At 40.0% G+C, this 15,087-nt stretch overlaps 1 protein-coding gene and 1 long non-coding RNA gene across 7 annotated transcripts in view; both read right to left on the bottom strand.

Annotated features, from left to right (window-relative positions):
• The window catches only part of PRKCA (protein kinase C alpha), a 195,376-nt gene that overhangs the window by 95,886 nt on the left and 84,403 nt on the right, over positions 1-15,087 (bottom strand). The gene's annotated exons all lie outside the window — the stretch shown is intronic.
• Positions 1,145-5,936, bottom strand: LOC310671851. The gene is made up of 2 exons (XR_014508259.1): positions 4,608-5,936; positions 1,145-4,367 (listed from the first exon to the last, which is right to left on the bottom strand). It is a non-coding gene; the product is annotated as an uncharacterized lncRNA (long non-coding RNA).

Raw genomic sequence — 15,087 nt, 5'->3', positions numbered from 1 at the left:
GTTTTACTATTTATTTATCAAATTTCTACACCGCCCTTCAACTGAGGATCACAGAGCAGCTTACAGTATAAAAACACAAAAGGCAATTTCCAACCAAAATTAGTTTGGCCAAGTACAGGAAGTGGTTTTTAATATGAAAAAAAAAATTCAAGCAAATAGATGCTATCTTGACTCGTCTTTAATCTTAGAGATTATTGTTGGCAGTGGTTCAAGCTTCATTCTTAAGGAAATCCCTAAGTGACCTAGAACTGTTTTTACAGCTGCTTCCCCTTTCTTGCTCAACAGTCAAGGAAACTGTAAGAGTTCAGTTTATTGTAGATGCTTGATATGTAGTGATATGATAAAAGTTTCCTTATCCTTTCTAAAGGACCTCTCACATAAAGTTGAGGAGCATAACTAATCAAATTGTTCCTTTTATCTCCATTTCTTTCTCAATATATTCATGACCCAGACAGAAGAGTGTATAAACAGATCAACAAACTTTTCCTGGTACATGATTTATGATGCCAACTCCTTCTTTGAACAAGAAGGTTGAAGTGGTTTTACAAGGAGCAAAGTCCAGGCAACAATAAATAGTGTGCCAACAAGCCCTTTTCCCCTCTAACATCTTGAGCTGAAGTTGTATACCTGCTTATTATTGGCAGCTTTAATCTTATTTTTTCCCTAACTTGTTTTGAATATTCTGTTGTCTTTAATTGTTTTTGGATGTTTTTAACAGTTTTAAAATGTTTTCATTTTCATTTATTAATTTCTAATTGCTTTATTTTTAATCACAGAAGTTTTTGCCACCCTGGCCCCTTTGGGTAGAAGGTCAGATACAAAGTAAGTTTAAAAAATAAATTAATTTTCGTTGACATTGATATTTCCCTCCTATACACACAAACCTTGGTTTCCAAATGTCTCAGCTGCCAAACGTTTTGTAAACTTAACGCAGAAAACCTGGAAATGAATGCTTCCATTTTTGAACGCACCTCGGAAGTCAAACGGCTTCCAAGGCATGTTTCTCCATTTCCACCATTGAACTTGCTGATAGCCCTTTGATCCTTGGTTTTCGAACGTTTTGGAAGTTGAATGGACTTCTGGAATGGATTATGTTCAAAAACCAAGGTTCCACTGTATCTGTTACAATATGGCTAATTCTTGCTTTTCTTTCTTTCCTTGGTATTGTTTTAAAAAGTCAGGATGGCAACAGAGTCAAATATTGATTATGTTCAGTTATTTAGTATCCACACATTAAAAGAGACAATCCACATTGTGTTTTTAGCCAATTCGTTATTGTAGAATGGTATCTGTACAGGGAAGCGAATGTATTGCAGTGTAGAGAACACGCAGAAGAATACAAGGGCATCAAAGGATAATATGGAATGAACACAGTATAAATATGAATGAATCCAAATGACAAGGAATCACAAACTGAGTTCTAAGAATCACTTTCTCAAGAAGAGAAAACAACAAAAAATGCAGACGACTGGATAAATACAGGATCTTAGAATGTCAGGACAATTCAGCACCCTCCTAAGAGAAAAAGGCACACAATAGCTGAAAATAAAGTGGGCTAAAAGTTCACATAGAAGAATTCATCAAGCCAGAGAAATCTAATTTTTTTCTTTTTTTAATGGAGTTACAAGTTTGGTGGATCAGGGGAATGCTGTGGACATAGTTTATCTTGATTTCATTAAGGCTTTTGACAAAGTCCCCCATGATATTCTCACGACGAAGCTGGTACAATGTGGGTTGAAAGAGGTAACTGTTAGGTGGATTTGAGTACCAAAAGAGTAGTCATTAATGGTTCCTTGTCATCCTGGGGAAAAGTGACAAGTGAGGTGTTGCAGGGTTCTGTCCTGGGTCCGTTGTTGTTCAACGTCTTTATAAATGACTTGAATGAAGGAATTGAGGGGATGCTCATTAAATTAGCAGATGACACAGAATCGGTATTCAGAGTAACTTTAACAGATTGGACAATTGGGCCCAAGCTAACAAAATGAATTTCAACAGGGACTAGAGATGGGAAGACCTGGGAAAAAACTGGAAAAATTGGGGGGAAACCCAGGGGTTTTTCCATTTCCCCCCCATTTCCAGGAAAATTGGAAGAAGAAAAAAGTGTGTGGAATATTCAAACTATATCAAACTGTTTTTTTTCTCCAATTCCATACTACTCAGTCGGTAGTAGGAGAATGTAAGTCATACTTATTAATGCTGTAGATACTAAATGCATCAATGGACTATTACAACCTTATATGTCGACAAGGGTGCTAGATTGCCCTAACAAGAACCATTAGGCAAAAGTTTTAGAGGGCTTATCTGGAGGGTGTGGGGTCTCTATAGGAAGCTCTGCTAGCAGTATTAAGATCTGAAAGATTTCTCCATCTCAGGAAGTCTGTTATACTGCATAATAAAGCTTGTCACAGATCAGTTTCCTTGGCAACAACAGCATGACATAGGCAGAGATTCAGGAGAGATAAAACACTGTACGGTTAGCAGAAAGGAGTGTGCATGCTTTCCTATCTTGAACATTCAAGGGCTCTTTTTCACCTTAATTTTGATGTGCAATGATAATTTTAAATGTAATTAAATGCACATTTTTCTTAAATTATTGTAAGGGTTCAACATTTATTAAGACAACAGTGTTGAAGAGGTATTCCATTTAAGTTATACTGCTGGTTGTTATTTTTTTTTAAAGTATACATAGTAAGACAGTCTGAAGGTCAACAGGTAGCTTATAGAGCAGAAATTACAAACTATTAGCCCATACTTCAAGATGGAGAGCAAAACATTGGCTGCAAATATATTTTTCTGCATGCTCTACAAGCATCTACAGAACATGCTACCATTATCTACTCCCACCTGCCCTGGCTTGGCATCTCTGAAGCTGAACACCCCCCCTTAAACATGGCCACATTTCACGGGTTGCCAGGAGTGGGCAACTATTTTCCCGTCCATTCTAAACAGAGAAGAGCTGCAAATAACTTCTCTCTCTGTGAGTGAGTGGTAGGGAAGTAGATCCTTTTCCCCCCTCTCAAATGGAACGCTAGCACCATTTTGTGGTCCTGTCTCTTTTTTTGTTTTTTGAGAAGTGTTAAGCCACAGCTCCAAAGCAGCCATTGAGTGTTCTGCAGCCATTTAGCAGTTGATTCTCACAACACTTTTTCTACATTTCTCTTAGGGCTATAAAGCGAGAGACACCATATTTTTCTGTGTATAAGCTGCTATTTTTTCCCTTAGAAATAATAGGCAAAAATTGTGGGTCGTCTTATACACGGACAGCGGGGTGGGGGGTGGGAGAGAGAGACAGGCGATTGGTGGCAGTATCCAGTAGGAGATGGACAGCGGCGATTGGGTGTGTGATTGGTTGCTGAGGCAAGGACAGCTGACGACTGGCTGCAGCAATTGGGCAGTCAATTACAGCAGTGACGAGGCATACGTGCAATCTGGTGTGGTTGCGTCGAGTGTTCTTGGGGCGAGCGTTCTTGTGGCGAGCCTTTTGTGCCGAGTGTGCAGACGATTGGTGGCTGCGGCGATGTGTGTTATTTGCAGTGGTGGGCAGGCTGTAGAGCGATTGGCTCAATAGGGGTTGACTTATTCATGGGTGCATGTTATACACGGAAAAGCACAGTAACTATTTTAAAAAAAACAGTAACCACAAATAAATTTCAAAATGTGCCCACTAACCCAAAAAGATTGGTGACTCCTGGATTAGGTAAACATCAATCTGAACCAGCAAGACAGTTACTAGGGGCTTAAAATTAATTAAAACCAACTTTTCAACTATACTAGTAACTGAGTATACACTCAGTTACTAGTATAGATGATATTTTATTTCTGTTTTTGTGTAAAAAGTCTGTTAACTTTAACTTCACACCAGACAGAAGACCGCCAGCACCCCCTGCCAAAAAAGAGCTTACATTTTAAAAATACCATCCTTAATTTACCAAAAGGGGCATTTCCCTTCCCACACAAACAGATTTAAACTCACTGAATACAGCTGCAGCATCTGTAGCATCTCAGAGCAACTGAAGGTCCCATACAATTGTATAGTCACATCTGGAGTTAATTATAGTTCTGGCACTTTTAGGGATCTTTCTTGAAAGGTGATGTTCACGTTCAGCCAAAATCTATTTTTGCATAGCTGCTGATGCCTTTGTTCCCTCTATTTTCTTAGAAAACACATCTTTGTTACAAGAATTCCAATCCAAATACTGTACAGGACACGATTTTCCCTAGTTCACTGAGATTAATAACCCCGGGTTTCCGTTGCCGTACTCTGAATTTCTAAGGCAAAGAAGTAACTGAATATCCGATCACGATGTTTAGCTTATTATAATGAGCTATATTTCAGTGAGAAATGACCTTGAAGCTATATCAGAATTCTAAGAAGAGTTTGGATTTGATATCCCGCTTTATCACTACCCTAAGGAGTCTCAAAGCGGCTAACAATCTCCTTTTCCCTTCCTCCCCCACAGCAAACACTCTGTGAGGTGAGTGGGGCTGAGAGACTTCAGAGAAGTGTGACTAGCCCAAGGTCACCCAGCAGCTGCATGTGGAGGAGCGGGGAATCGAACCCGGTTCACCAGATTACAAGTCCACCACTCTTAACCACTACACCACACTGGCTCTCTAAGGAACAGTCTGCACTCATAAGCATAAACAAAGCACATCCTTTTGAAAATCATGCTGGACAGAATTTAGGATAGCCTGTATGTTAGAATGATAGATCTTTCTCCTTGGAGTTTTGCATTTTCTCTTTCAGAAACGTCTAGTTCAACATTGCAGTTAGTTGCATGATTCCTCCATGCATTTAATGCATGAAGGGGGCTTATATCACACCAACTGGATACTTGGAGCCCTGAGTTCTTGTGTGACTTTCCCATTAGCATTGAAGCACAACCACCTTCATTCAAGATCCCTGATATACCCCATGAGCATAACAGTCTTGCTGGGGCACGCTGACTCTTGCAACTTCAGTCTTAATTCCCTGCATTCCTTCATCCAGATATCCTTACAGAGTAGCGCCTTGCCTTGGCCCAGGAATGCTGGCTCTTCCTGCCTTGTTTTTAAATTATTCAACCCTAAGGGCCTTTGCTCCCTCTGTCTTTGGTGTATTTTCAGACAGATCATAGAGGAACTTACCCTTTCCCTATTTTCCGCTTGCCAGCATTCACTATCTCCCCAGTGCTAAAGCATTACTGTGCACCTGCCTTGCGCTCATTGCCAACTCACTACTCACTCCTCTGCCTCCTCTTTCTATATGAGATAATCTTCAAGAGTTAACCTAGTTTTCTATCTCAACAAAACCCATTTTCTCGAAGAGTACTCACTTCCATCTGTTTCTCCCTCCTGAATACCTTACAAGGGCGATCTGCTACCTAGATTAAAGTTTCTTAAATTATGCACACCGTGCTTCTGTGTATCTTGGTAAATCTGCTGGCGGGACAGCTTCAGTGTGCTGACAGCATTGTGTCATCCAGCAGAACAGAGCCAGGGAGCAGAGAGGGGAAAGGCTGCCCTAACTCCATAGTTAATTCCCTCTTAGTCATTTGCATTTGGAGAGGGCTTACTCCCTAAACATGGCATGCCAGACATTTTAGATAGGTGTCCTGAACAAACACAGTAGCAAAGCTCTCTGCGGTGTATTAAAATTCATGACATATGAACGGGTTCATTAGGGTCTTTGGGCAAGCCTATATTAAAGATGGTGGGTGAGATTGTTTAGTTTTAGGGTATTTATAGCAAAGTAGAAATAAATTAAACATAACTAATTCAAATTAATGCTTCAATAAGGATTAATGGAGGGGGGGAATTTAAATTGCTCACTGTACCCACACATAAAGCTTAGCATGGATCAGCATGTTATTCTGCTTTTATAATTCCTAGTTTAGTACAAAGATTATTCTCTAATCTGAATATCTAAATAAGTAAATGAATGACAAATATTTCCTCTGACTCACTCCCTTCAGAAATGTGTAATACAATTATTGACTTTAGAAGATGTAAAGCATGAGAAATTCAAGAGATCCTTGTGGAAGATTTAATTCTTGCATTGAAGCCTGAACTCTTATTACTGCTGTCGGATTTTGGAGGATGCACTGATTTCATTCCCTTGCTGCTACTGCATCATGAAGGGTTTCCATAATCTCTGGAGCAGGACCTGAGGAGCCTTTTTTCAACCCCAAAAGTATACGCCATAATAGGCAGCCTTCCAGGAACTGCATGCTAGTGGTGATGGTGGCCAGAGGCAAATGAAGGCAGAAGGGAAGCTGCAACTCTCAGCTTTGTACAGTAGAAGACTTCATTTCAGCTGTGTGCATGCCATGTTTCTACATATACCTACATAGCTCCCCATCCAGGCAGACAATTGCAGGAGGTTGGGGGGGGGTCCCTTCCAACTCTATAACTCTATGATTCTAAGAAGCATAATCACAGTTGAAAAACTCGATTCAGGCAGGCAAAAGTGTTTGAGGACGGGGTGAAGCCAGGAAAGTGAAGGGCACAGGCTAGGGAGGGTGACAAGGATTAGACAGAAACCCATGAGAAATCTGTGTTGCTGACCTTCTTAGTGGCTGTGCCCAATCTATGGAACTCCCTCACCCCAAGAGGTCCACTCAGCCCTCTCTCTGACATACAGTGGTACCTCGGGTTACATACGCTTCAGATTACATACGCTTCAGCTTACAGACTCCGCTAACCCAGAAACTAGTACCTCGGGTTAAGAACTTTGCTTCAGGATGAGAACAGAAATCGTGCTCTAGCAGCGCAGCAGCAGCAGGAGGCCCCCATTAGCTAAAGTGGTGCTTCAGGTTAAGAACAGTTTCAGGTTAAGAACGGAGCACGAGAACAAATTAAGTACTTAACCTGAGGTACCATTGTATTTGTCATTTTCTAAAAATACTGGGCACTACCAAACTGAATTCAGTTCTATGCATAACCTTGTTTAGAAATAGGTGGCCCACGGGCCAGCTGACAGATACAGCTGATGTCCTCTTCTCATGATCCAGTCAAATGCACAATGAGCATGTCAAAGAGAGCAGGACTGTTGTGCCTGCATTGACCTCCAACCTGCATGTGTTCATCGGTGCTACATTCATCATCCGTGAAGTCAGTGTAAAGTGAGAAAGGGTGGTAGGCATGCAAGACTTGAATGCACATTCAGGAACATTTGGGTTTGTGAACACATGTACAACAATAGGGATACAGAGCCCTTACACTGAGAATAAAGACTGGGGATGGGGAAGCATCAGGCCAAGCCAGCTTCATCCCATTACCCTTCCATAGGTTCAATTATCCTATGGCTAAATCATGAGTTTATGGGATGCGGGTGGTGCTGTGGGTTAAACCACAGAGCCTAGGACTTGCCGATCAGAAGGTCGGCGGTTCGAATCCCCGCAACAGGGTGAGCTCCCGTTGCTCAGTCCCTGCTCCTGCCAACCTAGCAGTTCGATAGCACGTCGAAGTGCAAGTAGATAAATAGGAACCACTCCGGCGGGAAGGTAAAAGGCGTTTCTGTGCGCTGCTCTGGTTCACCAGAAGCGGCTTAGTCATGCTGGCCACATGACCTGGAAGCGAGATGAGCACCGCAACCCCAGAGTCGGCCACGACTGGACCTAATGGTCAGGGGTCCCTTTACCTTTCCCTTAAATCATGAGAATATGTTTCTTGCCGAAAAGATGTTTCCTATCTTCATCACAACCATTGTTCACATGACTGCCAGTTATCACTAACTGAACCACAATTTTATTCCAATATTTTTTGTGTACAAATAAATCTATAGGGCATGGAGTGTTTGGGGCAGGGGGCAAGAGGTGCGTAGAAAATACATTCAGAAGTGCAAATACAAATAATGAATTTTAAAGACCAATAGAAAACGCCTACACTCCAATTTAACAGATCATACATTTCAATCACATTTAAATCTGGGATTATCCTAAATTACTATTGCTTCCTGGGAAAATAAAGAGAGGGTTGAAATTAAATTATACATATTTGAGCCATGCAATCGTGGCACGCAACAGGAAGAAGGCATAACTTTTATTTTATAAATAGGTTTATGGAAACCTCCAATATTTAAAGCTTTTTCTTTCTCCCCTTTTTTCGTAGCCCATTTCAGTTGGTACAGGAATCAATGAGCCAAAATTGAGTCGGTACGCAGAATACAGTTTTAAAATTTGGACCCCTGCAAAAATATTTAGAACATATTTCATTCACTTCAACATACCATCACCGCCAAATCTTGATTTAGTGGGCTTGTTTTAATCTGGAAGATTTGTTCATGTGTCACAAGACGCCCACTACATTAAAATCTGACACGTTTAACGGCATCAGTATAAGAACAGGATTCATGTGAAAGGAATTTTATGTGTCTCTTTCCCTCTTCTATGATATATGTTTATTTCAAGTTTGTTTACATAAGCTTAGCCCGGTTCTCAGTGGTTTGGGGAAGCAATATAATTTCACATAAACCCACAGACTGCAGACACGGGGGCTGTACTACATAGCAGAAAAATGATAAAAGGGGGAAATTTATTTATTTATTGAATATTTATCGAAAAACTGATATTGTATTTCCACAAATGCCCAATGTATATTGAACTCTTTGTGGGAAAGTATAAAATGGTTACACAATATCAAGTCATAGGGGGGAAAACTTGTCCTCTCCAAGTTCTGCTGGGAAGAAACTCAATAGCCTTCTTATATTTTCAACAATGAAAATAAGCTATAACTCAAACACTATAAAGTTCCAAATTGGCTGGACACTGAAAACATGGAAGGACTTTGATTCAATACAGTATAGGCATCTGCAGATGAAGGGAGAGGTATACATTTTATACTTGATTTCTGCAGTTTTAAATTTCTTATTGCTGGTTTTTAATGCAGCTGTGTTTTATGCCTTAACACATTCTTGTTCTACTACTTACACAAATATTTAGACACCCAACTGAAGTAGCAGAAGTGCTGTTAAAACTCTCTTCACATTTCCTCAGCTTTGAGGAAGCCCTCTGCCCTTCCACCAAGGACCTCATGAGATTATCATGCTTTCCCTTCTCTGCCACTTTCATCCCCTCAACAATCCTGTGACAGACCAAAGGACTTAGCTAAACATCATCTGTAACAGTGTTTCCCAAACCTGGGTCTCCAGCTGTTTTTGTACTACAACTCCCATCATCCCTAGCTAGCAGTGTTCAGGGATGATGGGAACTGTAGTCCAAAAGCAGTTGGAGACCCAAGTTTGGGAAACTCTGATCTACAGTAAGCTTAAAGGCTGACGAGATGTGAGCCCCAATCGCCCCACCTTTAAACCAGTACCCTAACCACTATATCACCCTGCAAATCAAGATGTATTCCCAACACTGTAGTTTTTTTTACACATTGAAAACTATAAATGACAAATAATGTTAGCAGTTATAGTGAAGTGGCCAGAACTCTCCTGAAGAGTTCTTAAAAGTATTTCGCACTGCTAATAATAATAAAAAAAAACTAGCTATATTTCCTCTAGGAGGATTACACTTACTCAGTTACACTATTAAGGGCTCCACATTGTACATTGCCCTTACCTCCAACTGATTATAGGGCCAATCCACCTCATAATTAGGTGTACTGAAATATTTCAGAAATTAGTGGGATTTAAGAATACTTAATTGTATGCTAGACTGTGTTCCAATGTCAGGATGAGTTTTCTTTTTCACAGCAGTGTACTATGAACAAATATCCCTCCTGACACTGGGCTGTATTTCTAGCATACAATTAAGCATTCTTCATTTCAGTGAAGCTTAAGCATGCCTTTGCTAAGTCCTTCCTCTCAATACCTTTACTAAGACAACCATGTGTGTAACTTGATAGATGTTCTTGCTTCTGTGCTGCACTGAAAATATCTGCACTCAATGAAAGCAGGTCACATTTAGATAGGGGTAACTATCACAACGCCCGTCACATGTTGAATTACAGCTCCCATTATCCTGAACCATGGGCCAATCTGGTTGAAGATGATGAGAGCTGCAGTCCAGTAGAAACAGGAGGGGCACCATGCTGACCACCCCGATTTAGATTTTTGGATACAATAACAGGCAATAATGTTCATACAGGTCAAAATGCAAATGTATGGTATAGTATTGATTTGTTGTTTTGCCAAACGGTTCTCTGTAAGGGCTCAGAACAAAAAGCTGAACTGGCAACTTCCTGTGACAAAGATAAGAGGCAATACTGGAAACAAATAATGGTGCATATTCTTGCATGGATTTATCATTCCCATGGAATTAAGAGACAAGACCCACAGAATTGTGGAACTAGTTATGCGCTAAAGGACTTTTAGATTTGTTCCTTTCCAAAAGGAGACCCCAATGCCATAGGATTTCAGCATGTTTCTGAAGACTGGTAGGCAAGATTACTGCATGGATACTAGACTATTCCATTAATATTAAGGACAGTTTAGCAAAGGTTTCTGACTTTAATATGGCATATTTTTCTGGTGCCTAGGATGAAACTAATATTTCTTTTGTAAAAATGCCCAGGTAAATGCAAGATGTGTATGAATTCTTATTGCCTGTTGATCCTTGTAACCTTTTACAGTTCAATTCCCACAGGCTTACTGTTACAGCTGAATTTCAACAGAGTTTGGAAAACTTCCCACTAAAAATGACTTATTGGAGATAGCTTTCTTAATGGGCAGATCTCACTTGTCCAGCGTTATTTTAAGTGAGTTTCCATTCACCAGAAACCAGTATGTGCATTCTCTCACAGAAAAAAATGAAGGACGAGCATCTTACAAAATGTCCCTCATTCCTCTCCTTTTCTGGAAACTTCTCTCTCTCTGTGTGTGTGTGTAGATATATATTTTATTGGTTCGGAGTGTATAGAATCCAGAAATCGATAGACAGTACTGAAATAACAAGTAGACCCTCCCACACAGTTTAGGCTACTCCTTTCCCACTTCAAAGTATTTCATTGTTTTCACTTATTTATACAAGGAGCAACAAACATTCAACAATCCCCCCACCACCACAACGTAAGCACCAAATGTCTGTTTAATTACATTAAACATTCAGTTTTTAAACAAATGCATCTTTCCACAAAGTTGCCATGTGTCCTCAGAGTCCTAAAACCATGTTATATCAATGTTGCAATCAATATATATGCATATATATATTTAACCCCAAGTGTTACTGGTAGCTAACAGTAATTTTGAATTTCACATTTGAGCCCATGTTCCTTAAAATATATACTCTCCAAAGGGATCCATTAGAAAGTATGAGCTAGTGCTGAGGCTAGTGCAGCGAAATAGGCACAGACATTCTATTCTCTTTAATGTTGATGGTACCCAGAAACAAATTCATGCATAAATTAGCATACATAAATAAGTGCATTTTCCACAAAGTCACAAATTTTGCTGAAGTAAAAGCAGTCGTTCCCAGCTCTTTCCCCTTCATTTATTCTTATTGTACGGTAGAGAAATAAAGGGACATTAAAATATTTGGCGGTATAAATCATATAACTTGCGTTTGTACAAGTACCTTGAAGGGCTGCTTTTGGAAGCAATGCATTGTTTATCATGACAGAAAAAAGCCTAAGCAAGTCTAGGGTTAATTTGTACACACACACACCCCTGAAAAAGAGTGTGAAACAGCATTTGATTAATCACATTTGCTCTATTTGATGAACCAAGTAAACTCTGACTTATCTTAACAATGCTTTCTTTGGAAAAAGCCAACTTCAAACCACGGGTTAAGAAAGAGGCTTGTTTCAACAAACTTTAACACTAATTGCATATGCAATACTAAATTGTGGTTAACTGAAATCAAAAGTGGAAGCTTCCAGTCTCTTCCTCATGGCTGTGCCTGAGAAGGACAGGGAAAGGGGTATGCAACCCCTGGACTCATTCCACAGTTACAAAATTTCCATTTGATCTTCAGCAGGATTCAAGAAAGCCAAAAACTGATATTCTAGGAATTCCATATAAATTGTATCTAGTCATAGTCCTTATGTAAAGGTAAAGGTAAAGGGACCCCTGACTATTAGGTCCAGTCGTGGCTGACTCTGGGGTTGCGGCGCTCATCTCGCTTTATTGGCCGAGGGAGCCGGTGTACAGCTTCCGGGTCATGTGGCCAGCATGACTAAGCTGCTTCTGGCGAACCAGAGCAGCGCACGGAAACGCCGTTTACCTTCCCGCCGGAGTGGTACCTATTTATCTACTTGCACTTTGACGTGCTTTCGAACTGCTAGGTTGGCAGGAGCAGGGACCGAGCAATGGGAGCTCACCCCGTCGCAGGGATTCGAACCGCCGACTTTCTGATCGGCAAGTCCTAGGCTCTGTGGTTTAACCCACAGCGCCACCCGCGTCCTGTAGTCCTTATGTATACAGTGCTAAATATATGCACAAATACTCATATGACATTAGTATACAAGATGATCTGTTGATATGTGTCAGGGTACTGCCATCGAAAGGGGGGAGGAAGGCAGAAGCGTATAGGGAGCCTCTGACTTTGCTGAGCAGTAAAACCACATCGGGGACTGGTGAGAGCGAAGACTCTGGCGAAACAGAAGGGGAAAGGAGGGGCGAAGGGAGGCAAAGGCTCACAGAGGATACTGCGAGCCCAAGCACTGCTCCCAGGCAGGCTGATAGGGAAACAGACGTGCAGCTTCCGTCGCCTAGTTTTTGCCAGGGAGTCAAACATAAGGAAAGGAGGAGGAGACTGGGGTTGTCGAAGTTCTTATGCTGGGGGGGGGCAGGAAGAACCCACTCACGGAATCTGTGAGTGACTGACAGTCATGAACCTTGGAACTCTGAACTGTACATAGTTGCACTAAATAAAACCTGGAAAAGACAGGTCGGAGTCCTGGCTGTTTACTTGCAAGCAACCCCCCTACAGACCTGACAATATGTTTTGGCACAGGAAATAAAAAATTCTCTACAATCTAGGACTACAGCTGATTGTAGTGTGGCTCACATGAAGGTACATTCAGGATTCCCCCCACCTCTTTAAACAGCTATAAAGTTAATCAACTGCACGATGCCTTTTATAACTTTATGAAACAACAACAACTAATTCTTTAAATGCTACTTAAAAAGGAACTGGGGCAAATTTTAGAGGCCCTTTGCAAACCCCCAACTTTAAAACTAGAAAGAGTTTGCATACAGAACTACTAATTTAAAATGCCAAAGGGGAAAGATGTGGCTATGATTTCAAAACAATGCTTATGAGACATGAACTGGTCCATGACAGAATTCCCATCGGGGCCAATTCTTGATGGAAAATATGAATATGCAAATATGCACTTGAAATGGAACTATGTGGAGGCAAGTCACTTGTGAAAGCTTTCCTGGTGGTTGTAGTCATCTTCATCATGCCATCACAACCCTCTAAGAAACAAGATTTGTGACATAAGTGAATCTCTTGCAACTGTGATAGAAGCTACCTCAAGATGTGTGACATCACTGAATCTGCTGCAGCCGTGAGGGAAGCTAATGACTTGCCACACCACTTGTAACCTAAGTTTTCTGGGAGGGAATTTCGAGAAACATTTTTGCTGCCCTATATGGAGATCTGGTTTTATATTATATTTAAAGAATGAAACTTTTTAAAAAATATACAGTGCTAATTTTACAAAATTTCAAAAGTGTTTGAAGTGAAGTACTTGATCAAGGAAGCTAAATCTAATAAAGCACACTTAGTGTAGTTTACTTGAGGTTAAAATTATTGTTGTTACATGTAAATAGGCATGACAAGCCAGTAGCACACAGTTCCCATGCATTCCTTAAATTCTGAGAACCAAAACAAGAGCAGTGAAAACTGTAAACATATGTATATGTGATGTATATTTGATATGCCATGCATATAAAATATACACTTCCTTAGGATGGAAAAATGTTGGAATGAATGTACTGGTGTTGCATCCATTCCAACGTTGCTTTTCACATGCCAACCATTTAGCTACTGGCATGAAAGAACTGTCCCTGCTAGTTTTCAGCTGAAAAACTGGTAACAAAAGGTAAGGGTGTTCAATAACTGGAGAGAAAACCTGGCAAGCCAACATTATCTCCAAGAGTATGAAGAGTTCTAGTTATACATAGCTATACTCCTCTGAAATGACTCTGAAATGAAGAGTCATTTCCAATTTTTTGAGAAATAGCTAGTCTCTCTAATTTCCAAAGGGCAAATGGTTCTTTCTAGTCTTTGTTCATCAGAAGTCTGTTGAAGGGGATTGAAATGATCAGTTTTAAATGTGTCTTTCAGTTATAAATACCATTTCTTAGGCCAGAATTATATAGAACACAGCATCCCTTACAATGGGAGGTAATCAGTTGATCCAATTCACAACTTGAAGACTACAGTAATGAATTGCTGAGGAAATTGGAGTCATTCTACTAACTGCAGCTGAGCTAAAATTATATATGTCATATACATCCATCCACCCTCCTTTTCCATGGCATTTTAATTTCAACAAATGTATCTAAGATTATCTTTGTAACTTCTACAAAGTGTCCTATAATGAAACTACTTGCCAAAAGGCACTTTTGAACAGAAAATATAGAATAATGTGCTTAATTTTAGGTCTATTTGTTACCATTTGAACTCATTCACACAAGGGAGCTTTATAAAGCCATCCCAGAAAAATATATCAGAATACCAAAATCTCTTTAGCCATGATTCAGAGGGCCTCTTGAGATATGAGTGTCGATATAGCAGTCCTCACATTATTTTAAACTGCTTTTGAAACTCTAATGTTTCAAAAGCGTATTGCCGAGTGAGGAGATGCAGTTTGAAAACAACTTTAGAAGCCACACATCTATTCAATTATTAGAGATTATTTTCAGCAAGCCTTTCCAGTAAATTCTCAGGACACCTTAGAATGAAAGCAGAAAATAAAATAAAATAAAAGTCAGAAAGTAATGAAACTTAACACTACTAGGGGATTTTAAAAAGAAGATCGCAGCATTAGATAATCTTCAATGGATATCATTATGAGCAGCAAATTGTTGTCCCTTCCTTAGCCTGTCTTCATTTTGAAATCAAATATATGTCTGCACTTTGTTTACATAAAATAAAAACAAAAAGTAATTACAAAACACACAGAGGAACCTCAGTTCTTTAGGAGCATGTG

This window comes from Podarcis tiliguerta (assembly GCF_965153285.1).
Source record: "Podarcis tiliguerta genome assembly, chromosome: 2".
Taxonomy (NCBI): Eukaryota; Metazoa; Chordata; class Lepidosauria; order Squamata; family Lacertidae; genus Podarcis; species Podarcis tiliguerta.
This window is presented reverse-complemented; position numbering and strand designations above follow the sequence as displayed.